The sequence below is a fragment of the Danio rerio genome, chromosome 17, assembly GCF_049306965.1.
Source record: "Danio rerio strain Tuebingen ecotype United States chromosome 17, GRCz12tu, whole genome shotgun sequence".
Classification (NCBI taxonomy): domain Eukaryota; kingdom Metazoa; phylum Chordata; class Actinopteri; order Cypriniformes; family Danionidae; genus Danio; species Danio rerio.
The window spans coordinates 17,821,724-17,849,531 of record NC_133192.1 but is presented as its reverse complement, the minus strand read 5'-3'; the positions used below and the strand labels follow the sequence as shown (position 1 = coordinate 17,849,531).

The 27,808-nt window shown below is 38.0% G+C and overlaps 1 protein-coding gene and 1 long non-coding RNA gene across 9 annotated transcripts in view; one reads left to right on the top strand and one right to left on the bottom strand.

Moving 5' to 3' along the window:
* The window catches only part of foxn3 (forkhead box N3), a 176,795-nt gene extending 154,288 nt beyond the window's left edge, over positions 1-22,507 (bottom strand). For 2 of the 8 annotated variants that reach the window (XR_012392827.1, XM_021467225.3), the window contains exon 1: positions 20,441-22,507. The gene's annotated coding sequence lies outside the window, so the exon portion shown is untranslated. The remainder of the gene's footprint in view (positions 1-20,440) is intronic. The other 6 variants (XR_012392829.1, XM_021467224.3, XR_012392828.1 and 3 more) reach the window with 4 other exon arrangements.
* Positions 1,827-7,088, top strand: LOC141378538 (uncharacterized). Its single transcript, XR_012393306.1, has 3 exons — positions 1,827-2,178; positions 2,275-4,814; positions 5,125-7,088. It is a non-coding gene; the product is annotated as an uncharacterized lncRNA (long non-coding RNA).
* Positions 22,508-27,808: the final 5,301 nt, after the last annotated feature.

Sequence of the window (27,808 nt, the reverse complement as noted above, 5' to 3'; positions counted from 1 at the left end):
TGCATACAGCTATTTATAGGTAAAAAATTAAGAGACCAAAAGAAAATGTTAATATTTGTTTTGTTCTGTAAAGGTTTTTCAGTATATTTTTTTCTCTTTTCAAATAATGACATTGTAATTAAAAGCTTTTTTTTATAGCTTTTTTTTTTTTAACTGTTAAGTAATCGTTTTTTTCTGCGTGTGTGTGTGCAAATAAATATAAAAAATCTACGCACTTGCATATTTTCTGTTGTATTGGCTGATTCTCATTTTAAGTTTAGTTTATTTAATTATCAGCAGTTTGCAGAACAAAACGAAAATTACAAGAGAAAGTGAGAATTTCAGAGTGAATTCCTAATGTTTCATATTGAGAGTATATTATACACATACAAATACATGTGGACAAATAAAGAGAGAGAGAGAGAGAGAGAGAGAGAGAGAGAGAGAGAGATACGAAAAACTTAAATATTATTTTTAATTAACTAATTGGATTAAGCTGAATGTATACTAGCCATTAGTACATTTATTTATTAAATATAAATATGTTCTGGCCTGCTTGCTGTTTAAAAGAATAAAATAAAAATGAAATAAAATTATTTAATGCACAGCCTGCTTGTTGTTTAAAAGGATAAAATACAATAAAATAATGAAATAAAATAAAATAACAAATAAAACTATTTTATGCACAACCTGCTTGCCGTTTAAAAGATTAATTAAAAAATTAATTAAAATAAAAAATAATGACAAATTAAAAAATAAAACAATGACATAAAATAAAATAAAAAGATAAAATATTTTTTTTATTAAAATTAAATTATGACATAAATAAAAAAACAATGACATAAAATAAAAATAAAAAGATAAATTAAAACATTTAGGTAAAATTTAAATAAAATTATGAGAAATTAAAAATTAAAACAATGACATGAAATAAAATAAATTTAAAAGGTAAATTAAAACATTTAGGTAAAATTTAAATAAAATTATGAGAAATTAAAAATTAAAACAATGACATGAAATAAAATAAATAAAAAAGGTAAATTAAAATAAAACAATGACAAATTAAAAGTAAAATAATGACATAAAATAAAATAAAAAGATAAAATAAAAAATTAAATAAAACAAAATGAAAACATTTAATTAAAATATTTAAATTAAAAATAATAAAAAAATAATAAAAAAATAAAAAATGTAATAAAATGTTTTTTAAATAAAACAATTTAATGTTTAACAGCCTGTAACAGCCTGCTTGCTGTTTAAAAGAATAAAATAAAATAAAATACAATTAAATAATGAAATAAAACAAACAAACAAACAAACAAACAAACAAAAAAACAAACAAATAAACAAATTAAATAATTAAACTGTACTAATTAATTATTTAAATAAAATAAATAATAAATAATTATTTAAATAAAATTAAAACCTTTTTTAAAAGTCCTTAAATGTTTGTAATCATGCCTTTTGCCATTGTTTTTCAAAACTGTAATGTTCATGCGAGGTCATCTCGAGTGTAAATGCATGTATTTTGCACTGTCGGCTGATCTTAGCATGAGCCTCACTGTTCATCTGTAAAGGATACAGCCCTTAATGAGGTGAGTAAAACAGCTGCTCTCTGCACCACTAAATTTAGGCAGTCAAAATCACACACGCATAAACATGCACACACGCATGCACAAACACTCACATGTCGACAGTGCTGGCGCAGCATAATTAAAATATTATTCATTGCATTTGATTTGCAGTTAAGGTTAAATGCTTGCAAATTATTTATTCCCCAATTAAACAGCACATGTGCAAAGGTGAACACTATTAAATTGTAAATACTTGTGTCAACAGTTTTTTTTCCCCCCATTTTTTTTTTAACAGTGTGGCATTAGTAATTGGAAATAGTGCCCGTGGCGGAAGCTAAATTTGACCCAGGTGAAAACACAAATGAACCCAGCTGTCATTTGCAAAAACACAGGCATTTCATGAATGCAGGAATTATGGAAAACAGCTGCCATGTAGCGAACACACAATCCATGATACTGATAATTCAACGCTCAACTCAAGGCTCTCGTCCGTAGATTCTCATGGGAAATGAAACCAGCAGAAGATGTTAACCTTATCTGTGTCTTTTAGAATATATTTTTCAATAAAGACAGAAAAACTGTCTAACTAATAATGATTTTCATCAGAAAATAACTATATATATATGTATATATATATATATATATATATATATATATATATATATATATATATATATATATATATATATATATATATATATATATATATATATATATATAGGACAACATACCAAGTTTATGACACAACACTTGCAGAGCACAATGTATGGCTGCATAATTAGCTATAAAATCATAATAATTGCACAGATTTACCTTATTACAGGCCTACTGTGATATCTGCAGTGCTACAGGCAGTACTCCAGTTTCCCAGCATGCCGCCAATGCAGAACAGGAGTAAAAGAGTCTGACACTGCCACAACACGACTACTGAATCTACATCAAGGACAAAAGAGCAACCATTAAAGCAACTGAAACCTGGAACTGAAACCATTCAGAATCAAACTTCCCACCACATTTATTTACAGTGAATTCAGTCCTTTTAAGAGGTCATGAACTGGGAAATCAAAATACACTTGACTGTGTATGTATACGAGGTCATAGTGCCATAAAATACTCCTGAATAAATAAATGCTATAAAGAAACCAAATGATAAAGACACTCTGAAAAAAAATGATGCTGTGTAGTAACAGGTTGCATCACCTTTCATCTGATACCGACATCATGATGATGATTTTATGAAGTTCTACAGCAGATGTCATGTCTAAGAACATGATATTTTGTTCATTTGCTCAAGGCACAATTCATTGCTGGATTTTTATAAAGATTGAAAAAAAGACGTGTCATTTTCATCTTTACTTTTATTTAAAAAGCAGAATTGAAAACTGGATTAATGGTCCCTAAAATTTCAGTTTTGCTACTACATTTATTTGTTATTATTTAGCAGACACTTTCATTCAAAGTCACTTTTATCCAAAGTGAAGACAAAAGAAGCATCATCAGGGAGTAGAAGTATATAAATGCTATGACAAGTCTTAAAGAGCCCTATTATGGGTTTTTGGAAATGACCTTCCATGCAGTGTGTAACACATCTCTAAGTGAAGTGAAATATCCAGCTAAGTCTTAAATCTGAACGTGTACCATGTTTAAAACTATTAATTAATCTATAAGTGTCGACTTAGAGCAGTTCGAATGAATCGCCTTGGTAACAAATCTTTAGCCGTGTCGGCACGATTTGGAACTCAAGCCCCACCCATTTGTTGCAGACCCAGAAAAGTTGAAACCCCCAGCCCTATCTACAGACACTTTATAAAGAAAAAGAAGAAGACAAACACTGAAGCTGAGTCGCGTAGACGCTGTGCTCTGTAGGGTGAGGGAAAGTTAGTGTTATTCTTTCCTACCCAAAGATGAGGCTGTGAAGAGTCAGTGGTTGAAATTTATTTTTGCAAAAATACCTCAGCATTATAGCCCCAGCCTTGTGGTGTGTTCCTGTCATTTTTCTAAAAAGTGCTTCAGCAACCTACATGCTTACAGCGTGGCATTCGTCAGCCGTTTGTTATTGGAAGGATCAGAAAAGTTTCTCTCTCAAACTGAATGCAGTCGACCAATCGCAATAGACTGAGTCATCGGACCAATCAGTGCAGTCGAGCATCATGCTAAAGAGGGGTTTGAGAAGAAATGAATCGCTGAACAAATCATAAGGGAGTCACTGGGCTAAATAGTTAACAATAAATGCATACTATAAGACAATGAAAGTGTTTTTTGCATGCGTATCAGCCTGTTGTTGGAGACCCCAAAACCAAAATAAGACCCTCCTTTGATGCATTACAGGGGCTCTTTAATGTTTTTCATTTTATTTTCACCAAAATACTTTCCAGAGACACATACTGTAGTGTTGATAAGGAAGTGTCTGGTGCAAATGGAGAATAGAGAGTGTGTCCTACAGGTGGTTTGTCAAGCCCACTCACCTGTACGGAGCACACTGAGAATTGCACAATGTTTTCCAGAAACACAGAGTGCTGATGAGGAAGTATCTGGTGCATTTAGAGAGGAGAGTGTGGATGCGTCTGAAATCTTATACTAGCATACAATATAGTTGGCTAAAAACAGTATGCGAGCTGGGTACATATGTGGCCACTCAGCATGTATGTTTCTTCAAGCGTAATGCAGCAATTTGTCCACCAGGTGGTGCAAAGAACAACCGCTTTTCCATTGGTGGGCCAGATCTAGCGAACACCCCCAAATCAAACAAACCACATAGGTGTGCATTTCCGAAAAACAACGTTAGCTAACGAAGGTTGCAAATTCCATCGTTATAATAAATAAGTATGAGGGAAAGAAAAAACACAGCTACTAGTCGGTTTAAGATATTCTATAAAATACCTTATAGGCTGGGGGTCTATTTTTTGCTTAAGATCGCCTGTATGTTTCCTTTTTTAAATTTAAAGATGTTGTATAAAATAATAAAGTTGTTTTAATTTAATAAGTGATATTTCTTTACTGCGCTCTTCATTCAATAACACATAATAATCTTCACACCACATTAAAAAGACACAGCAGCCAGTAACTTTCAGTTGTCAAGAGTTATTGTCTCATTTAAAAGGTGTGTTTGTGCATAAAACGTGCGGGTTTAGATGCATAAATGTGAGAGACCGGGCGAAAGAGCACTCATTCCACAGCTCAGTCAATAAGTCTGTCTGTCTGTCTGTCTGTCTGTCTTTCTTTCTTTCTTTCTTTCACAAAAGTGGACATGTAATTTTTCAAGTTTTATGTCTTTCTGTTGTATTCATATTTGAATACAAATATGTATTCATTTTCTTTAAAAAAATCAAAAAAGAAAGAAAGAATTCTTTCTTTCTGAGATAATGAATACAAAAGAAAGACATAAAACTTGAAAAATGACATGCCCACTTTTGTAGGCTCAACACAATACTTCAGATAAGATGGCCTAAGCTATATTGAAATCATTTTAAGAATTTATAAAATTCGAAAAACTATGTGAAGATTACCCGGATAACCTACTACTTACGGCGAGATTCTGAAGTGTGCATGAAGTACACATAGCAAATTTCAGTTTTTTTTTATTTAATCAACAAATGCAGTCTTAATGGAAGCAAACCTCTTTTCAGAAACACTTCCATTGTGTCCTGAATCCGGTCGAATCCTTGAGAAGGAGAAGACGAATCTTTCTCAAACCTGAGCAGGGGACAGATAGGTAATCTGAATATGCTGTACATATATCTCCTGTTTTTTCAATCTCTCTCAGCCTTGCTTAAACACACATCAGCGGGGTCCAGATTTTGATCAGTAGCAGAAACCCACTCCCTTAAAGGCTGCTTAATCTGAGGGAGTCAGGTGTTTGTACCTTCTGCCAAAGCTTCGGCGAAAAGTAGGGCCATGCAATCTGACAATGCTCCTCTGACACAGTTGCCTAGCAACGTCGAAGCTTGGGGTCTCAAGCTGATGGTTGAGGGCCGACGCTAGGCAGGATTTATCATCTCTGACGACTTTTATTTGATCTAGACAGATTAACGGGCCCTGCGAGGAGCAGAGGACACACAGCCGTATAACCCCCCCCCCCTTCATGAGCACATATTCCAGCATAAACAGCAGGCGCGGATAACAGATGTAGAATATGTCTTTGGCAAGAGAAGACAGGGAAACTAGAATTACCTTTCCTAAGATCTTTCTCCCTTTCTTGCTCTGCAGGCAAAGAGTTTGCTTGGGATCTTACGCAGTCACTGCCAACTATGGCTGATTTTGAGGAGATGAGAGCTCTGGTCTTGGCGTGGTGTGATGAGCTGTTGGGAGACTAATTGCGGAGTGTAATCTGCTCTGATTAGCGGGAGAGAAGCAGGCAGGTGTGAGCGAGCACACACACACACACACACACACAAACACATCGGCTCGGGCAGACGCAGCTGCAGCCTGACCGCGTGCCAGATAAACAAAAGGCCACGATAACACACACAGTCTCCATCGCTATCCTCTGCTAATTAACCACCAACACACCTATCACACTTAACCGCCTGCCATATGTTTACATCCAGATGAGTTTTCATCTCTGCAACCTTCCCAGGAGCGCAATTCACATCCAATTCTAAAGCGGCAGTGACAAACTATTTAGGAGCATGTGCGCACGGGATGCAGGCGGCGCATACATCTTGTTTAGATTTCTGTACTGTTGTCCTGGGCTAGGAAAGGCGCAGGAAAACACATGCTGTGCTTGAGTCAGCAGGATCCGGGGCTGGCGCATTAAGTTATCACGCCTCGCTATCCCTGCCCACAGCTGACACAGGCAATTAGAGCTGAGGTTAATATCACACAGCCACTGACCAAAAAAATGCATATCTTTCTATACCATCGCAGAATTAGTGCTGGGGCAGCATATGCAACGCCTGGGAGAACATTCTGGGAGTCGCTCCTTGATCTAACCTTGAGGAAGAATCGCGTGGTTCTTGGTTGGAAACTAGCAGTTTAGATCTGCTCATGTTGCATTAGGTTCATTTTTTTACATTTGTATGCAGCACTGAGCATTAAAATCCAACAAACCAACAACAAATGTATAGGGAGTTTATGAATGCAACGACCAATCAGAAGCATTAAGATTGGTCACTGTTGAAAATGATCCATTTTTGGTCACAACACACTTCCAGGTTGAATTTTAGACACAAAATTCAGGCTATTTTTTTATAACAATCTGCAGTGAGATATTCATTTCACACCCCAAATAGCAAAATTTCACTGGCCCAGATCTGGCCCACACAATTAGCTTTTGCTTGGCCCACATGCCCCACTGAATTACAGTACATGACTGGACCAAGTCTTGGGGGCCTAAACTGGGCCACATTTTTCCTTGAAATGACCCAATTGGAAAAAATTTTTCTTTATTCATTTATTCATTCATTTTCGGCTTGGTCACTTTATTAATCTGGGGTCGCCACAACGGAATGAACCGCCAACTTATCCAGCATATGTTTTACGCAGCGGATGCCCTTCCAGCTGCAACCCATCACTGAGAAACACCCATACACACTCATTCACACACATACACAACGGACTATGTCTTTGGACTTGTGGGGGAAACCGGGGCACCCAGAGAAAACCCATGCGAACATGCGGAGAACATGCAAGCTCCACACGGCAAGCCCAACTGACCCAGCTGAGGCTCAAACCAGCGACCTTCTTGCTGTGAGGTGAAAATGCTACCCACTGCGCCACCATGCATGTTTCTTTAATCAAAAATAATTAAACATGTTTCAAAAGTAGGTCAAGAGAGGCCAAACTTATGTGGCCCACATATAAATGTTTAACATCTGGGCCAAATATTACATTTGATATCTAGCTTGTGCGCCGACTTAATGACGGTGCTACCTCTGCCAAACCTGGGCCATGTTTGGCCCACATGCTGTATGCCAGTGAAGGACGAATGCCTGCTATGCCAGCTTTATACCAAATCTGGACCAGAATTCTTTGCTACCTGGGACTGTATTATACCTTTAAAAGTTTTCATTATTTATTTGTTTAAGAGAGGCAACTGCTGGCTCACAACAAGAAGGTCGCTGGTTCGAGCCCCGGCTGGGTCAATTGGAGTTTTTGTGTGGGCTTCCTCCACGTGCTCCGCTTTCCCCCAAAGTCCAAAGACATGTGCTGTAGGAGAATTGGGTAAGCTAAATTGTCCATAGTGTATGTATGTCTTGGTCCTTCAGGTTGGGGGTTGAGAATTGGGCCAACAACTCACCTCATAAAAACTAGATGTTACGAAACACCAATATGGTGCAGCTAAATATCAACTTTGATATAAATGAGCCTGGGAGTAAGCATGTATTTCTTTTAAGAAAATCAGTCAGTAACTTGCGTTGACTAAAGTCGTGGACCGCTTCAGTGAACTGGAACACAATTTAGTCACAGTGTTTTAATAACACTTGATATTTTATGTGTAAAAAGCAATAAACTAGCTCGGAGACCATTCTTAATTTGTTAGTTAGACTGATGTGGCATTTTGCCAAACACAAACATGTTTTTATGTATTCTTAATTGACATTAATAATCCTTATCAAGAGCAACAACCAACACTAATTAATTTTGTCATAACATTGCAAGTCTATCCTGTAATGATTTCATTTTCAGTTCATTATTTACTGTATACAGTTTGTTTCCAGTTTGAATAATGCTTTTTTTCGCGTTATAAAAAAAGATGCAATTTTCTTTTGTTTTACTGCATAAAAATCAATAAACTAATTCATAGGTTGTTTTTAAAATAGCTTGTTGTGTTTGTTAGCAAGAACAAGAGGTGCCATTTCACTTAACACGAAAGCATTTTCATGCATTGTTAATTGACATTAATAATCCTAATTACATTAAGAGCAACTACCAACACTAATTATTTGTTACAATATGGCACCCCTACTCTGCAATTCAATTCTTGCATTTTTTTTTTTCATTTTACAATTTAGAGACCATTTTAATGTGATGTCATTGGCCATGAACATTTTCTGCTTGTTATCAAACTAATTCATAACTGTAACAAGAGACATTTAAATCATACCTTCAAGTTAAAACAGCTATCATAACATTATTTATCAATATGTTGACCTTACTGGATTCTTGGAAGCAATGGAAATTAAAAATGTAAAACTGGAAATATGTAAGGACCATCATGTATTTTTTGTTTACATCTCTCAAAATAGTCCATATATGTACAGTAGGCTAAGCCATTACATCAAATGTCCCCCAACTCCCAGGTTGCTAACCGATGCTGGGCCGCACAAGAAAACATTCATTATTTCTGTTTTATTTATTATTTGAGTCTGAAAGATCTTTTATTTTGAAAAACTATCTTATTCTCTTGGTTACATTTCGATCACTTATGCGCCAAAATTTAACCCACAAGCAGCAAAATAAGTAAGAAATTGACGTATTTGGAAAATTTCTTTGCAAAAAGAAAAATGCTCAGTGAATGGCAAAGGAATGGATCTGCAACCCATTTGTCAATAAATCAGGTGAATCCAGCATTTCTTTTTCAAGAAGAAGATCAACTGCTGGAGATCGCAAATGACGGTGGCCTGAATGTTGAGGGACCTTTCAGAAATGCATGTTATTTATTGTCTTATCGCGTTATTTCCAGTGGAGGTGGGTGGCTTGTGCGTGCATATTGGGAGAGATGCACACCCGGTTGAAAACATCTTAAGAATCAGCTTCATATTTTGTATGGAATATAGGCTAAACATTTTGGTAGACTAATTTTATTAGACAAACAGTTGCAGCAATGTTTTACCATCTTGTCATCCTCTGAGAAACCATTTGATCGCCTAGCAATCAACACCCCCACCCCCTAGGCTGCGGTAAAATTGTCAAGCATTGACCGATCTGTGGTGGTAAAAAGGTTAGGGACTACTGATTTACATGATGCTATTGTTGTGTAGATAAACATAAACGTCGTGTCAGATGTAGCTATTTTTCACTCCATCACTACAATGGTTATTGTTGTTGATTAAATTTCTTAATAACATCTACAGTATAGTATTCTGGCTAAAGTCACAGATTAGGTAGGTTAAGACAAAACAACAACAAAAAATACTATTAATACTAATACTAATATGAAAAATAGATGCAAATACTACCATTTAACGAAAAACGTCCAATCCTGTTTTACACCGTTGCCTTAACCTGCTAGAGCAAGTTGAAGGGTATACACCGAAAGGAGACATGATGGCGGCGATGTTTACTACGCTCCGGTTCACTTAATCTCTGTGTCAGATGACAATTTATACATGTCATTCCATTACCACACCATAAACTGTCCCCAAGTGAAACGCAGCCCTGCTAATCAGCTCCCTCACAAACAGAATTAGATTTCCAATTGAATTTGTTTCGGTCTGGAAAAAATATGACGAACCCACAGGACAATGCAGCCCGATGGCTGTGAACGGGCGGTTTTCTTTAGATAATTGAGTTAAAACAAAACATATCGTGAGGGAGCGTTTTCACGTAGAGCTCTGGCCGTGGTTGGTGTTTGCAGAGATGAGAACAAATCTACATTCCAAACAGACAATGACTGGCCAGAGAGCCGTCTCTTTATTTTCCCTTTGGCGTGTGTTGTCGAGGCATCTGAAGACCTGTGGCTCTTTCACTTATCTTCAGCAAACAGTGGCGGAGGCTGACTGTCACAAGCCCAAAGTTTGTTCTTGTTGATAATGTCATGGCAACACAGGGAATGGAAAAAAAAAAGCACTCCAGCCGGGATGGTGGCAAACATGCTAAAAGCGCACTAAAAAGCAAGGCGACTTCAGAGAGACTTTTGTGTTGCTACCAAAATACATGAGAATGAACAGGCAGAGGGATCTGGAAGACAATGATTATTTTAAAGTCAAGTCATCACATCCCTACTCACATTTTTGAATGAAAATTATGTTTTAATAACACAGAGTGGGGGAATTAAGTATTCAACACACCAACATTTTTCTCAGAAAACCTATTTTGAAAGGTGCCGTTGACTTTAATTTTTCACCAGATGTTAGTCACAACCAAAGAAATAAATACATGCAAAAACAATATTATTCGTTTACAAATGAAGTTATGAGTATTAAAATGACTTGACGCAGAGAAAAAGTATCAAACACATAAAGAAAGGGAGGAGTAGAAAGGCAGTGAAAGCCCGGACAGCAGCTGAAATCTCTCAGTAGTTACTTAGCAACCCTCTGCCTTTCGTCATTGTAAATTAATATTAGCTGCTTCAGGTTAACATCTATGATGATAAAAATGAAATCAGGGTGGACATTTCAGCAAGACAGTGATCCAAAACACAGTCAAGGAAACTCTCAAATGCTTTCAGAGAAAGAAAATCAGGCTGTAGAATGGCCCGACCAATCACCTGACTTGAACCCTATAGAAAATATAAAATAAAGCTCAGATTTGATAGACGAAACCCACACAACCATCAAGATTTTTACACACTGTTGAAGTTTGTGAAAAGAAAAAGAAAAGAAAAAAAATCACACCTGTGCAATACATATATAATACATATATTTATACAACAGTTCTGTCTGGTTCTTGAATCTGATTGGCTGATGGCCGTGAGATATTTTGCCAGCCAGTGACAGCACACAAAGGCCTCTTTACCTTTGTGTATTACTCCGCCCACATACAAGCAGAGGATGCTCTAGAGTTTGACAAATATTACTGCTGTTGGACAACATAATGTACTTTTGGGGCTTTTTAGTCGAGAATGTAGTTGTTTAGATTACAACTATGCAGTTTATTTATAAGGATGGTGCCTATTTGAAAATATTTATAATTTCTGAGAGACAGCGCGTCGTTAGTCAAAGATGGTATACGTTGTCTATCCACAAGATGGCGCCAGGATCCCATAATAAGCCCTTGCTTAGAAGATTAAAACTGCATGTTTTCTAACTACATCTGATCAAATCATTAATAAACTGGTAGTAATATTTTTGATTTTCGATATTTCGATCTATCTCTCTTTTGCATAGATTGCAACTATGCAGTTTATTTATAAGGGCAGTGACTATTTTAATACAGTTACTTTCCTATCCCGGTTCTCAGAGACCTCACCCTCGAACAACGTTACCGATTCAAACACTAACTCTAAAGTGACGTTGGTGAATTAATAATGTCTTCTGCTGTTTTGACATCAGCTGCAGATGTGAATGAATGGTGGAAGAAAGTAGTACTTAATGCAAAAGGCTTTTAGACTCTCCGTGTTTGATTTACTTTTTTTATATACACGATTGTGCCGTTGAACTGTTGTATAAACGCAATATCACACTCGTAGCAGTGTGATATTGTGTTTAATTGCAGCAATAATGGTTGTATATTAGCACTGGTTGGATGCTAAGACGCCTCCCGAGAAAAAAACAGCACTCATAAGATATGTGATACTTGTCTCTTGTGAGATATTTCAAATATTGATACTATATATAACAAATATGAGGCAAAAACTAACTATGGGAATTTTTAGCACGATATTCTGCACATTATAACTGCATAGAGGTTTTATGATGCAGCGAGCTGTTCTCCTGAATCATGTTTGGCAATAATATGCAGTGTAAAGTCATAAAGAAGTTGGCAAACAAACAGACAAATTGATAATATGTAAAATACTGTAAGTTACTAAAAAAGGTTTCCTTTGTTGTGCATCTTGTTATTTAAAAAAAGACTAATGAAAATTTACAATCTGTAATTCTCCACTAGCGTTTAATCCAAAGGTAAACCCCAAATTCCAGCTGACAATTTATCTGTATGCAAGATGAAGCACATTTCCTCTAGATGTGCTGGAGACTGAGAGAAAAGCTGTCTAGGGTCATTAGTAGGGTTTCAAAGTCACTCTGCCCTCTGACAGAGAGCGTTTGACAGGTGCTGCCGAGGCAAAGCTTGCCGCAGGAGAGAGAAATGATACCATCCTGATTAGATCGTCCACCTTAGGGAAGGTGCTGATGCAAGGAAAATCTGAAAGAGAGGAAGACAAAGAAGATGGGGGGTGTAGAAAGAAAAACTAAACGTGCAAAATAGAAGAGCTGTCAAATGTGCGTCACACTGTCCCTTCTCTGGTGTGGCCTGGTGCTTTACCCCCAGAGGAGACGTCTCGGTGTCAGTCAATAGACCCCTTTCCCTCTGCAGTTCACAACACTGTCAGACTACACACCAACCCACTAGCCTGTGTTACTACCACACACACAAAAAAAAACTATCGAGAAAAAAAAAAGGCTATGGAATCCATCTCACCGTAATTTGTCAACCAGGTAGTTAAGAAACAATGTGCAAACATACTACAGCAATGGAAAAAAAAAAAAAACTAATGGGAACAAGAACTAACTCTGGAACTAAACATCAACTTGACTTTTTTTTATTTGTTTTGTTTTCTGAGGTCCACAAATAACATTATCAAGATTTTATAACATAATAAATTTCATAACATCAAAAATATCATTTTTTTTTAAATTTATGTGCTGTAATCCACCCCTCATTTGAATGCTGATTGAATAGGTATGTGTGAATGTAGACTCAGAAGTAAGCGTCAGTGCAGTGTAATAGGCTAACAGTTTTGCTTATTAACAGTGCTGGTCAGGCAATGCAGTAGAAGTAGGCATAAGCACTTCTGCATAGGCTGAGCTTATCCGTTCTATTACATCATAGTGTAGAACAATCAACTTCCTATCATTTTGGCAAACTGAAATCAATATAAGCTGTTTCTGAGTAAAGACAATATTTTGAGCTGTGAAACTTACAGGATGTTTTTATAGTCCTGTGACATCTTTTTTTGTTAAAAGATCAAGGGATTTTTTTTTTCTCATTTCAAGGCCCCTTTAAGAGACCACTTGAAAATTCAAATTTTATCTGGATTGGCAATATTTACTTGTGTTTGAGTAAAGCATATTTTTAGTTTTACTCTGAAAACTATTCTTTCTAAATAAAATAGATTTTATTTTTGAGAAAAAATTGTTTTTAAAAAATTTAAATTTTGAGAATTTGGCAATGAAGATGCTTTATTTTCAGACATGTTTATGTCCATTTTACAACATGCCAATGATTTAACTTCAGAAGGGCTCACAAGAGAATACACTTGGCAAAAGACATAGAATACACAAGACATGTCACTCATATAGTTTTGAATGGGGAAAAGTGTAACAGTCAATATGGCGAATGAAGCGCCGCCTACTAGCACAGGGGCCAATCATTGATCGCAATAAACCGATGAATCTCTGGAGGAGAAGCTCAGACCAGACGTGTGCTTTTACGACAATTTATTTGGTCAACAAGCGAACTGGAATCTCCGTGACTACTTGCTTCACAGACATAAGAAATATATGCAGATAAAGCTTGAAATCTGTACTTTTAAATGAATTGAAATTTGATTTTGTTTAATTCAAACGATTAGAAACAAAAATTAAGAGTTGTTGAATCATTTTATTGGTGATTCCAAATATGTAATGTAATTGTATTCTTGGGAAACAGTTTTGGAAAATTGATGTTTTAATTCAATTCAGACAGAATGTACGAGCATACTGCCTGAGAGGTGTTTTAAAACTGATCGCCGAGTGAAATGACTTGCCTTAAAGGGTCATTGGTATTGATAACCCTGACTTTCAATTTAAAAAATGGCCAATTTTAATAAACAATTGTCTTTTTTGTGGGAGAACATGCTCTACATTATTAGATTTTTTATTTGAAATTTGTAAGAAATGTTATCAGATACTCTTTCAGAATACAAATTATATTAACCCATCAAAATGTTTAATTTTGTGCTAGACAAAACTGTCAGACTCTATCCCCACCTGCCAGCATACATTACAACCATGTCCAAAAAAAAAAAATAAAAAAAAAATAATAATAATCGGATGTTTAAGAAAATAGATTACTCTTATGGAATCCACCAAAGCAAGATTTACACTTGTTAACCGGGAATGACTCCCAGAGCACTCCAAGCCCTCTGCCAATCAAGAAGTGATCCTCATCCAGCATTTCATTAAACTCAAACAAGCATTACAATGCACTGGCTCGCAGGCAAGGGGAGTAATTCAAGGGGTTAGGCTCATCAGTGCTGCCCTCTTCTCTAAAGTCATTAATGAGGGCTCAGGCCAAGCTCAGGGCTTTCCACGACTCACTAACACTCCTTACAACCCCTCTTCATCTGATGAGCTCGTTCATAAGCCTAAGGAGCCACGATGCCGCTTTAGAAACGGTCCCCTTTTCCAAGCTAAATGAACAGTTATTGAGTGAAAGCAGGTCAAGTGGACTGGGGGCACACTGCTAAGTAAAGCTAAAGAGAAAAGTGTTACAGAAAAGAGGAACGCAGAGAGCGCAAGCGTGAAAAGCAGAGGCAGTGGCTGTTGCTTGTCATCTATGGGACGTGAATGAGGCGATTTGCACTTTAAAAGCAGCAAATGTAGCGCAGCTTTGAGGGAGCCACCAGCAAAAGAATTTGCACTCTCTAAATAAATAAAGTTGACAAAAAAGCCTCAATGTTCAGCGTGATAAAACACTTTCGCTAGAGTAGTAAATCGATGCAGAGTTGGTGCCTGGATGTCAACAATGTTTTGAATGTGTTTTGACACTGAGAGGTGACAGTCATTCACTGAAGACACATTCTGCCTTGGGCTTGTGATTGGGCACAGGATGTGTGTGTGTGTGCGCGTGTGTGTGCGTGACGAATAGAGAGAATGATACAAACCATAGTGCGCTGAAAATGAAGCTGAGAGCCACCCCGCTGCACAAGAGCCCCGTAAAATACAGTTGTTTATATGCTCGACAGCAGGGCTGTGCCCTCCCTGACAGAACAAAAATGAAAGCAATATCAATGAAATATGACACTGATGATAGAGCGGGAGAGGAGATGGAAATGACTTGATTCTCCTGAGTTTCCCGAATGAGATCCGGCCTGCAAGGATGTGTTCAAGCTGAACTCTGAGATGTCTTGCACTTGTCAGGTTTCTCAAACAATCAGGGCATCAGCTCCGCTGGGAGTTTTCTGAAATGAGCAGAAAACTCAGCAGGTTTGTACGAAGCTCACCGCAGAATTGCGGTACTGTTAATAAACCGCCTCTGAAGGCTACAGCTGGATCCGAAAACCACTTACTCCAAGTACATAAAATGCTGCTGTCTGTTCCAATCAACTAAATTAGACTTTTTTCATCTGAAAGCTGACTCCTACATGACCTGTACGCGTATTTGTATTTGAGAATGCAAGTGTCCCTGTGTCCTTGGGCGACTGTCTCTCTCTATAAGCTGGAACAGACCGTGTCCATCGGCTGAGTTCTCAATGCCCTTGATGCCTGCAGAATAGAGGACAATAGGATCAGTTTGAACAACGCTGATCCACTGGGCCCAGAACCACAGCCCGTCTCCGCTATCATCACACACCACACACACACACAAAGATACCAGAGCATTTGGCAAGGAAAACTCCTGCTTTCTTCTCACTGTAAGCTATTACTAAATAAAATGTTAAATGGAAGAAAGCTCAAATCTTTCAGTCTAAGACAAAGCAAAAAAAAACTGAAGATGTAAAATATTAGTTGAACAAACGAAGTCTAAACAACTACATTTTCCTGTGTAAAGACTAGAAAAGTTGACTGATTTTACCTGAAGGGTGTCAGACTCTAGATCGGAGATTTAGTGTGATCAGGTTTCAGTCTATCTATCCATGTTCCCAAGAGTAAGGCAAGCAGAGTGCAGGAGGATAAAGAGAAAAAAAATACAGCAAAAATACCATGACAGAAAAACCACATGAGCTTTTAGCAATGCAGAATACATGGTTTCACCCTCAATATATCCATGTGCGAATCCGCAACATTCACATCACAAGTCATGCAATGTTGAGTTGGAATTTTAGCCACAGTTCAGAACCCAAGATTGGTGTAATCCATGCAGAGTTTAACCATAACTTTGTAAAGGTTAAACATTCCCATGTGTTTTTAAGGCCTGTGACTATGTCAGGATTTCAAGAGAGTTTAAAGAACTGGTGCACAAGAACTAATGCCATTAGTAAATTGAATAAAGAATAATTATACAACTTTTATTTATACAATGAAAACCATGCAGGGTTTATTTATTTCTGATTCTTCAATTTCTATACCTGAATACTTTTCGACTCTCCAGAAAGCATTTTATTGCACTTTTATCTTTGCTCTATTGTATCTGTCTATACTTGTAATTTGTTTATTATATTTTATGTATGACCCACCTCCCAACAGAATCATCCATTTTAGATTACATTCCACTTCTGGTTGTACCAGTACCAAGTTTGCACAATTGAATAAATCTGTCATGTTCTTGGCCTGGCGAAGCAATGGCCGAGTAGGTAGTGCTGTCGCCTCAAAGCAAGATGGTCGCTGGTTGGAGCCTCGGCTCAGTTGGCATTCCTGTGTGGAGTTTGCATGTTCTCCCTGCGTTCGCGTGGGTTTCCTCCGGTTTCCCCCACAGTCCAAAGACATGCGGTACAGGTGAATTGGGTAGGCTAAATTGCCCGTAATGTATGAGTGTGAGTGTGAATGTGTGTGTGGATGTTTCCCAGAGATGGGTTGCGGCTGGATAGGCATCCGCTGCATAAAAACATGCTGGATAAATTGGTGGTTCATTCCGCTGTGGCAACCCCGGATTAATAAAGGGACTAAGCCGACAAGAAAATGAATGAATGAATGTTCTTGGCCTGTGGACTTATTCCAATGTTTTAATGACCAGTAATTAAATTATTTGCTTGGGCATATTAATAGGCATTGTGCATTATAATACCCCCTTCTACTTATTCTTTTCCTGCATTTGGTGCCACTTAAAATTTCATTTTGTGTATTTACACAAAAACAAGTATTTTTAATGGGTAATTAGACAAATGCATAACTATTTTTTAATTTAGAACACAGTATTATACTGTAGGATTACAGTTAATGGTTGGAAACCCTGTTGCCAGTATTTTACCGTTAAATTAAAGAAAAGCCGTAATTTAAAAAAACAATAATGAAACCGTAAGATTATGGGTTACTGCTGGAAACCCTGCTGCCAGTGTTTTACTGTTAAATTAAAGAAAAGCCGTAATTTGAAAAAACGGTAATAAAACTGAAAGATTATGGGTCATTGCTGGAAACCCTGCTGCCAGTATTTTACCGTTAGATTACAAAAAAAGCCGTAATTTGAAAAAAATAAATAAATGGTAATGAAACTGTAGGACTATGATTCACTGCTGCAAACCCTGCTGCCAGGATTTCACTGTGAAATTAAAGAAAAGCCGTAATTTGAAAAACAATAATGAAACTGTAAGATTACAGGTCACTGCTAGAAATCCTGCTGCCAGTATTTTACCATTAAGGTACGAGAATTTTTTTTTTTTTTTTAAAGTGGCACTCTTTATTGCACTTTTATCTTTGCTCTATTGTATTTGTTGGTAATTAATACATTTTTTTCAAAGTCATCTGGTCAAACTGTATAAATACAGTTCCAGGACCCCAATTCTGCTTTGTCATATAACAAAATCTGTATTACAAACAGAGTTACACACAACGGTTTAATACTTAGTTTTGAACAAACCACAAGCATTCAATCCAACAACACAGCAAACACATCATTCTGAAAAGCTCTGAACATTACTTTATGCTCCAATGTTTTGAAAGCCACAGTAAACAGCCGCTGCAGTGAGTGAGCATTTGGGGCACAATGCTCTATATCTTGCCTGCAGCACAGGGCCTTTTGACCCAGGTGTGAACCTGAGTGTCAATACTGTTCTAGAGTCTGTTATTATTTGATCGGCAGCGGTCGGCTGGGGATATAATTCCAGTGCATTGGAGAGCCGGTCATGCACTCACACTGGACCTAAGTGGCCAGCCATTTCAGCAGCTGCTACACTTCTCATTTGTCTCTGCTGGAAGCCCAAGTGTTTACATCAAATTTACAGTTATTTTTTCCCCTCTTATGCAACTGGAGAGCCACCAAAATAAGGAGAAGCAGTGCACGGAGGAAACTAAAGCAAGGGAAAATATGGTCTCCAGGATATTGGGAATTAATTTTAGATTAACTTACGAGATTCAAAACATGTCGCTTGCCCGCTTTCAGTCAGAAATCAGCTACATGTTTCCCTGAGGTAGTTCTGCCAAGGGTCTATCAGTCATTAGGTTGTCACCATCATCACATGCATTCCAGACACTTAATCACGAGGATAGAGATAAAATAAAAAGCTTGAAGGTCAGTAAGAGAGAAAGCGATAGAGGGGAGATAGTGTGGAGAGGTAAAAACGTATGGCCTCATTTTGATTGAGGACGTGACGCCTTCAGTCACACGCGACAGAACACCCGATGAGGAGATGCGTTTTGACTGGAGACCTTTATCACAGACTCCACTGGTCTGCTGCGCTACACATCACAAGAAAACAGCCCTGGAGAACTCAGCTGCAAATCGCAAGCCAAAATATTTAATAGGAATATCTGAATCTTCCCATTTCTGTATTCACTTTACGCTCGAGAACACGAGTGACAGTCGAGCGTTGAGCGGAACTCTGACTCTGAATCTCATTCTTCCCATCAGGTGTTTTGTTTTTTTTGCCTGTCTACTCTTCTGATGTTTTGACATATTTCTCTGCCTCGTCGAGCGCTCTTCTCCGATTTGCTGTGCTGTTTAATGTTCATGAGGGGCGGTGCGAAACTCGGTCCGTTGACAAGCCACTGGCTGTTGTTACAAGATCTCAGACAGACAAAGAAGACGAGGTGCACCGCTGAGGAGCCCCACACTCCACTGCTTCAAAATAAAAAGCGCCTTGACCTCCTCGCCAGCCAACTTCACCTCTCAACTGTGACGGACGGACGGCGCCCCGGTCTCATCCCGAGGCCCAGCGTGCTTAAATAATGCTAGCTCTCTGCACGCCCCATGCCAACAGCCACCCACCATACTGAGTAACTTGTGATGCTTAATCTCCAAAAATGCAAAAGAGATGGGGAGCTCGAAGGAGCACTCGCCATGCTGTGAATATAAACGGACACCCCCTTATACCCAAGCCTGGCTAAGTCCGCACGACAAGCAATCCAGAACTCTTAACAGTCACTTTCTGGGCAGGAATTTGTGTGGCATTTGAATTTGAAAGGGCGTATGGTGGGGCGTACAGTTTTGCTTGAGGATATTGGATCTTTCAAGAGGCGAGATCTGGGCTTTGTTCGCATGCCGTGATGACAACGGCGGCGCACACCAACTGAGGAGAAATTGTCAAGGCGACATGTATCGAATTTCACAAAAGTTCAGAGCAAAGCAATTTCCCTCCCCTCTCCGAACCTCCCGCCGAAGACGAAACAAGCGATCCGCGACACATCCTCTTACTTTAAAGAAAACAAGCGGCTGACACATTTCCTGCCAACAGGCCCTTTCCTCAGATAACGCAAGACTCCCGTCAACAGGAAGCCCTTTCACCGGCGGCTCTGCCTCCCTTCGGCACGTCACTCGATGCAACCCCAGCCCCCACAGCCTCCTCTCAAACTGTTGAGGAAAACTTGCTGGAAGAAATCCGACAACTGTTCCAAAGCAACCAGAAGCTGCAGCCTTGAGTCCTTCAAATGCTCTTGGTCTGAGAGGCAGCATTTTTAACAGCCTCGACAATACTCCTGAAATCAATTAACATGCAGCCGGTGGTATCAACATTACACAGAGCCTGCCATTACATCAGATCCCACAAATAGCTCTGGCCAGACATACAGACAGACAGCGTTGCTGCCTGCGCAGACCACAGGAAAGGGTGCACACAAAAGCACCAACATGCCCTCTGGGCACGGGTCAGCGCTTTAGATTTGTTAAAAGCCTCCGGTTCTTTCTGCGCCGCGCTCACCAGAAGTTTACACAAGTGAGTGCACGAGCGGCAGATTTGCGGAAAGTTTGTCAAAAAAAAGCAAAGCAGAACTCACGTTAAGTGCAGAGTGCATTTGAAGAGCGGTGAAAGAAGAAAACCTGAGGCAACCTTCATAAGGCAGGGGCTGTACTGTTTGAGCAGCTGCTAATAGGAGAACTGGCAGAAGAGAGAGAGAGAGCAGACGCTTTCTGCAGGCTGCAGTGATGACATGCAGGCTTTTTTTTCAGTAAGGGGGCTTATCTTTGTCTCTATGGTAACTGTGTCTCTGGGTGGTTATTAGAAACCCTGAACTTCCTGTGCATCTGCAGGATCAGCCAATCGTGTGCCGTGTTTTCATAGGCGGAGATAGCTCGTGCTATAGGCAGTGAAGAGCGGCCACATGAGGGGGCCATGGAAACAGAGGGTCAGGGAAAACTTACAGCGCAGCACGACATGCCAGTTTGCTTAAAACAAAATAAATCTGTCCTTGATTGTGCAGGGGTTATATTTATAGAAACATTTAGACGCTAGGTTGTAAATCCAACATTTTTTTCCAGCAAAACAGCTTCAATGCCACAAGCTTTTTTTTCTTCCAAAAGGGACACTGCTATCAAGGTATTTTCAGAACTTTTTTTTTTTTCAGACAAAAATGGAAACTCTTGTGGAAAACACAAACTCAGCATCTCGGATTCCCAGAAAGAACTTGCTATAGCACTGTGGCAAAGAGACTTGCAGACAGACAACCACAAAAAGCTCAGAGCTCAGCAGAATGGCCAGAGTTACCAGAGTCCAGCTCTAATGACAATAAATCCACAGCAGACTGTGGATGAGCACAACTTAATGCTCATGAATGCAAATGAACTGAGAGAACACAGAGCATGCATCCAACACAGGACTTTCAGCTGTTGTATCCAAGCAAGCGTGCACAGAAAAGACAGCTGAACCGAAGCCTTGCAACTTAAAACTCTCAGATTACAACAAAAAAAGATTTGATTTCCAAGCTCAGCTTTAAAAATCTGGAATGAGCAGCACAGAGGTAAGATTAAGTCTGCTTATCCTAAAGAATAAGAACACAATTAAGCATTTTAGGAAGTACACACAAACACAAACATTGGTTTTGGTGGTTTATGAGGACTCTCCATAGTCATAATACATTTTATACTGTAAAAAGTGTTTATTATGTGGCCTATCCTACCCCTAAACCCCACCCTTAAAGGAAACCTGTGGCATATAAATATGAAATTGAAGCATTTTGAATTATGAGGACACATGTCATGTCCTCATAAACCATCTCAACGTTGTAATACCTAGGTCAAACAAATTTATGTACTTGTAAACCACTAAAACCAGTGCACACACACAAGCAATAGCTCACTGCATAGTTTCCCAGCAGTCTCCTTGGTTTAAGCGGGTGAAACGTCTTGAAGCGATGTGGCTCACTTCTTCTCCCCTGCTCTGACTTGTTTTCCACCCAGCGAGCGTCGATTCAAACTTCACTCTGCTGTATTTGTTGACAAGTCTCGGAGCAAAGTTCCCTGTGCAGAACCCTGGGTGCTGAACTTGAGAACAGCAAATACAAACAATAACAGCCAGGAGAGAGTGCCCTACCCCCTGAGGGACAGATGTTACATTATCGGCACTAAGAAAAACATCAAGCGGTCTACTAGAGGAGCGAGAAGACAAGCTCCCGGTCTAGACCTCTTCCAAAAACACACTTTACAGCTGCAGTGACTTCCATTCCTCTGTGACAGGAGCGTGCCCTCCTTCAGAGTCTGCTGTCACAATATTTCATCCTTGGCGTAAGTAGCACATGTCCCACGCGTAACTAGACTCACCAGCCCGGAGCTCCCAGCGGCGTCTATATATGCCCACGAATGCTCTCGCACACCGGCTGCTGACTCCTGACAAAAAAGCGAAAGCCCTGATACATTACAGCAAGAATGATCAATCACACACACAAACCTTTTTAATCCAGATCGTCCCCTGATTGGCTGCCTCTGCATGAGCTCCAGATTTTTAAATCCGACTGGTTAATCCCTCCATTTCTCTCAGATTCAGTGTTTCAGCAGTGACCACAGTTGGCTCTAACATTCACTGAGCTTTTTTCTCTCCCTCCCTCTTTCTCTCTCTCTCTTTGCACTCTGTTCTGAGACCACTTGCTGTGCTCTGGAACTAAGGGAGCCTGATGAGGAAGGAAGAGCCTCGCTGGGTCCTAGTGTCTCCAGTGTTGACTGAAAGAATGCCATTGTTCGGTGTGTAACCCAGGGCTACACTCTACAGACGGCTGCGGAGTCCTGCGCTGTGCTACATCCACTGTTGGAGTGTGTGTTGTTGGACAGTGATGGAAAGATGATTAACATGCATTACCTGGAGGAAAAATTTTTATATTATTGGTAAATTTGAAACATTTTATATGGTAAATAAAAATATTAATGATAAGAAATCCAAACATTTTTCTTTATTTTTAGTATTTTTTCATATTTTTATTTATTGTGAAATCTGTGTCGTGCTTTTTAGAAATATATAAAAAAATGTCATATGTGGTAATAAATATTTCTTAATCAAACAGAAATTCGATTTCTGTAACAAAAAAGACAGTTTGTCATTATTTTTCAATTGAATAAATCTTGTTTAAAAGATGTTGACCTGACATAAATAAACAAATAAAAAAAATAATTAATAATTCAATAATTTATTTAATTAATTAATTAATTAATTAAGTCATACATATTGTTTGAGTCTTGGCTTAGTCTAACAAACTGAACTTCATAGCTCTTTGCATATTTAAATACTGATGTTATACATTTATACATTTGATATAAAGTTTTCCTTAATATTTTCTACTGTCCTAGCCAACATAGGCTCATTCTGAAATTGTAGCCCTATATACGTTTCTGTAGATCGTGAATTATGTAGCCAGATCTGTGTATGGATGCATTTCGTCTTTAAAATGAACGCTACAGGGTGGTATGATGGCTTTCCTTTTCTCACTTACCAGCTGACCACTTTGACCACGGCTTTCACGCTGTTACTAGTTTGTCCGGTAGCTCGACACGTACCTTGGCAAACTTGAGATGCAAAGTGGAGTTGACAACGACGAGGTTCAAGTCTGGTGAAGACAAAAACAGAAGCCAAAAAATAAAATGAACAAGTAAATAACAGGGTGAGAAAGTGGTAAAATCTGAAAATGTGGTAAAAATCAGGGGACTTTTCTTTTTCTGGATTGCTTTTGAAAACTGTCAGTTGGGTTTAGGGAAGGGGGTGGGTGGGTCAATTAATGTTTTTGAAAACCCTGGTTTGGTTTAGGGAAAGAGGTGGGCGGGTCAATCGATGCTTGTGAAAACAATGGTTGGGTTTAGGGAAGGGGGTGGGCGGGTCAATCGATGCTTGTGAAAACAATGGTTGGGTTTAGGGAAGGGGGTGGGCGGGTCAATCGATGCTTGTGAAAACAATGGTTGGGTTTAGGGAAGGGGGTGGGCGGGTCAATCGATGCTTGTGAAAACAATGGTTGGGTTTAGGGAAGGGGATGGGCGGGTCAATCAATGAGTGTGAAAATAATGGTTGGGATTAGGGAAGGGGGTGGGCGGGTCAATTGATAATTTTGAAAACACTGGTTGGGTTTAGGAAAGGGGTGTACGGGTCATTCGATGATTTTGAAAGCACTGGTTTGGTTTAGGGAATGAGGTGGGTGGGTCAATCAATGCTTTTGAAAACACTATTGGTTGGGTTTAGGGAAGAGGGAGGGTGGGGGTGGTCTGTCGGTTGGTCAGTCAGTTAGTTAGTCAGTCGACAGTGGCCTCTATTGGATTTCCTGGGATGTAATTTGCTCACTCTCAAGAAATGTACATGGGGTACTGTGTACATGAATGTACAGAATGAGCCTCGGTTGATCCTAGCCAATTCATTGATTTATGATCACATTTCTGTTCAATGTTAATTAGAAGATTGGACATCGAGGCCAAATCTGATGGCGTCTGACATGTATTGTGACCAACAGCAAATATATAATAAAGTCCACAAGTCATTTAAGCTATTTGCATTGTTTCTTTTTCAGAGACAGACAGTACAGTTTTTTATTATGCAAAAGAGCAGCTTGGATATTCTATCAAACGTCTCAATATGATTTTAAAAAAAAATGCAAAGACTGATTTGAATCACTACTTTAAAACAAGGTTTCTACAAGGGGTATCTATTTTGCTCTTTTGTTTTAACTCAAATCCAGATAAATGACTCAAGTAGGACTAAAGTGTGTCATAACTAAATCCCTCCATTATGTCAGCAGCATCAAAGCACACAAATCATAAAACAAAAGTCTTTCTCGTTTGATTTCCCAGCTTTAAAACCTCTACTTTTGATTTGTCTTTATCTTTACAAAACAGAATCACAACAGCCACTAAAAGCCTCGTTTAAGCTCTGTCCTTTAAAAACACTTAAATATTTAAACCCTTCAATCCTATGCTAGCACTCTGCAGTGTTTGCTATTGGAAATGTGGCAGCGATGCTAAAACTATTATGTGCACGGACACTACAGCCAAGGCTATAAATATAAGCAACACATGGAGCAGCAGACTGCAAAACAGGGGGAAATTTGGGCTGCTTATATCTGTCAAGAGCTGCACGAATCAGGCCGCCGGCCATATGATCAGCCTGGAGGCTCAGTCCACCTCCTCAGCAGGGGGCTTTGTAACTGTGCTTCTCATTTCTTTGCGAAAAACAGATTGAAAGAAAGGGGGGAATCTTTGCAAAATACCCTGAATTCGTTTGTGAAAATGCCTCGTGAGGACCTTAAAGGGTCTGAACTGAAATTTTGGCTCTTATCTAAATAAAAGTTGACTAATGTGCTCCTAATGTAAACCCAGTGGATTACCATAAACCTTGGGGAACTGCCTTGAACCATGAGATGGGGCCCGGGACACAAATGGAGACGTCATGCACCAGTGCTTTTTCTTGAGGGCGAAACTGCATCTGATGGAGAAAGAAAGTAATGTTGTTCTTGGACAATTTATTCTTCTCTCAAACACTTTGTTGTTACAATAGCAAGTATACAAGTTTGAATATTTTAGTTAACATTTGGCTGTCAGGAGTGATGTTACAACCCAGCGCACTGCACCCATTTGGTCCACTATTTTCAAATTAATAATTAACATATGTAATTGTTTTTTATGATTATGATTTTTTGTAAATTGGTCAAAGATTATATATGAAGCATAACAATACATTATCTACCAAAAATCAGCCAAATTTACAAGAATAATTAAATGATATTACATTAAAAGTAACAGTTAAGCCCTGAGATAATTGCAATTTTAACTATTCATACCCATTTATTTATGCTCATTTTAATTAGGATTTTTTTTAGTCACTTAAAATATTTATTTATTTATTTATTTTTTACCAAAAATCAGGCAAATTTAAAAAAAGAGGGATTAAATATCTTGACTTAAAAAGTAACAGTTGTGCCCCGAAAGGAATTTTTTTTGTCATTTTAACTATTTATAACTTTTATCACCCTTTTTTAAACCACAAAGTTGAACTCATTTTAATTAGGAGGGTTTTTTTAGCCACTTAGAGTTAACAGCTTAAACACGCCTCTCATATAGATAATGAAGTCATGAATTGCTCAGGTGTGAGTATTTTACAGACTTCAATGTTGTAACACATAACTTCGTTTGTAAACTAATTAGATTTTTGGTTGTTAGCAACATCTGCACCTTTAGAAATATGTTACAGTATATAGTTATGTATGCTATATATATATATATATATATATATAAACATACATGCAAATAATTGTAATTTAAATCATTTATACTTTATATTTTTAGCATCTTAAAATATAACAAAAAATGTAGCATGATTACTTATTCATATTGAAGTCAGAATTATTAGCCCCTTTGAATGTTTTTCTCTTTTTTTATATTTTCTAAATGATGTTTAACAGAGCAAGGAAATTTTCACAGTGTGTCTGATAATATTTTTTCTTCTGGATAAAGTATTATTTGTTTTATTTTGGCTACAATAAAAGAAGTTTTTAATTTTTTAAAAACCATTTTAGGGACAAAATTATTAGCCCCTTTAAGCTATATTTTTTCTTTCTTTATGCAATAACTTGCCTAATTACCCTAACCTGCCTAGTCAACCCAATTAACCTAGTTAAGCCTTTAAAAGTCACTTTCAGCTGTATAGAAGTGTCTTGAATAAGATATTATTTATAAGATATTATTTACTGTCATCATGGAAAAGATCAAATAAATCAGTTATTAGAAATGAGTTATTAAAACTATTATGTTTAGAAGTGTGTGTGTGTCTGTGTGTGTGTGTGTGTGTGTGTGCGTGTGTGTGTGTGTGTATGTATGTATATATATATAGCACATTTATTCTACATCAAAAACTAGGACTTGACTGATGTGTTAAACATATTGGCTTTTATATTATGTGAATGAAGCCAGACTTGTGTGCACGAGAGCTTTCCTAAACTGTACATTTTCAGATCAAGCAGTTAATCATGTTCAATAACGTCTCAGTAACAGAAACCAACAGAGCTGCCAAATGCTCTGGCCTCTGAACGTCTGGCAGAAAGATCCAGCATTTGCAGCAGCTGTAGGACGGAATTCTGTTTGTGTTCCCCAGTGCTAATGTTTAAGAGCCACTACACACACAAAAATAGCAGCATACGTCTGTGTAGGCTGCAAAAACGAAACATAAAAAAAGTAAAAGTGAAAGGATAATTATGTTTGTAAAAAAAAAAAAGTGTACAAAATGTTTGTAGAACTCTCATAATTTCACAATAGTGACTAAAGAGGGTGTATTATGCCCCTTTTAACAAGATGTCAAATAAGTCTCTGATGCTACAAGAGTGTTTATGTGAAGTTTCAGCTCAAAATGCACAAATAATATTTTAAAACACTTTAAACTTCCCCTTTTAGGCTTTGATTTAAAAGTTATCATGTTTGATGACTGTCGCTTTAAAATTCAAATAAGATTGTGCTCCCAGCCCTCTTTTCAAAAAGGGCAGAGGTACAGTATAAACGTAGGGTTGGGTATTGTTTGTGGTTATTTCGATACCGGTGCTAAATCGATACTTTTAATATCGGTGCCAAGACGGTGCCTAAACCGATACTTTTGACCCAGAAAAATTATGTAACTTTAACAAATTCAACAAGAAATTAAGATTTATATCATTTTTTTAAATTTCCGATTAATTATATTTTATTAACGTCTACCACAACCTTATCTATAAACCCAATCGTCACAATTATGTAAAAACAATAGTTGTGCCAAGTATTATTTGTTATTAAATAAATTACCCCCAATTTTTTATTTTATTTTTACCCCTACCCTAACCCTAAACCCAACCATCAGAGTACTGTAGAAATAATATTAATTGTTATACAGTGTCACACAAATGATGTTATATTGACATGCTTATTCACAGCTGTAGTAT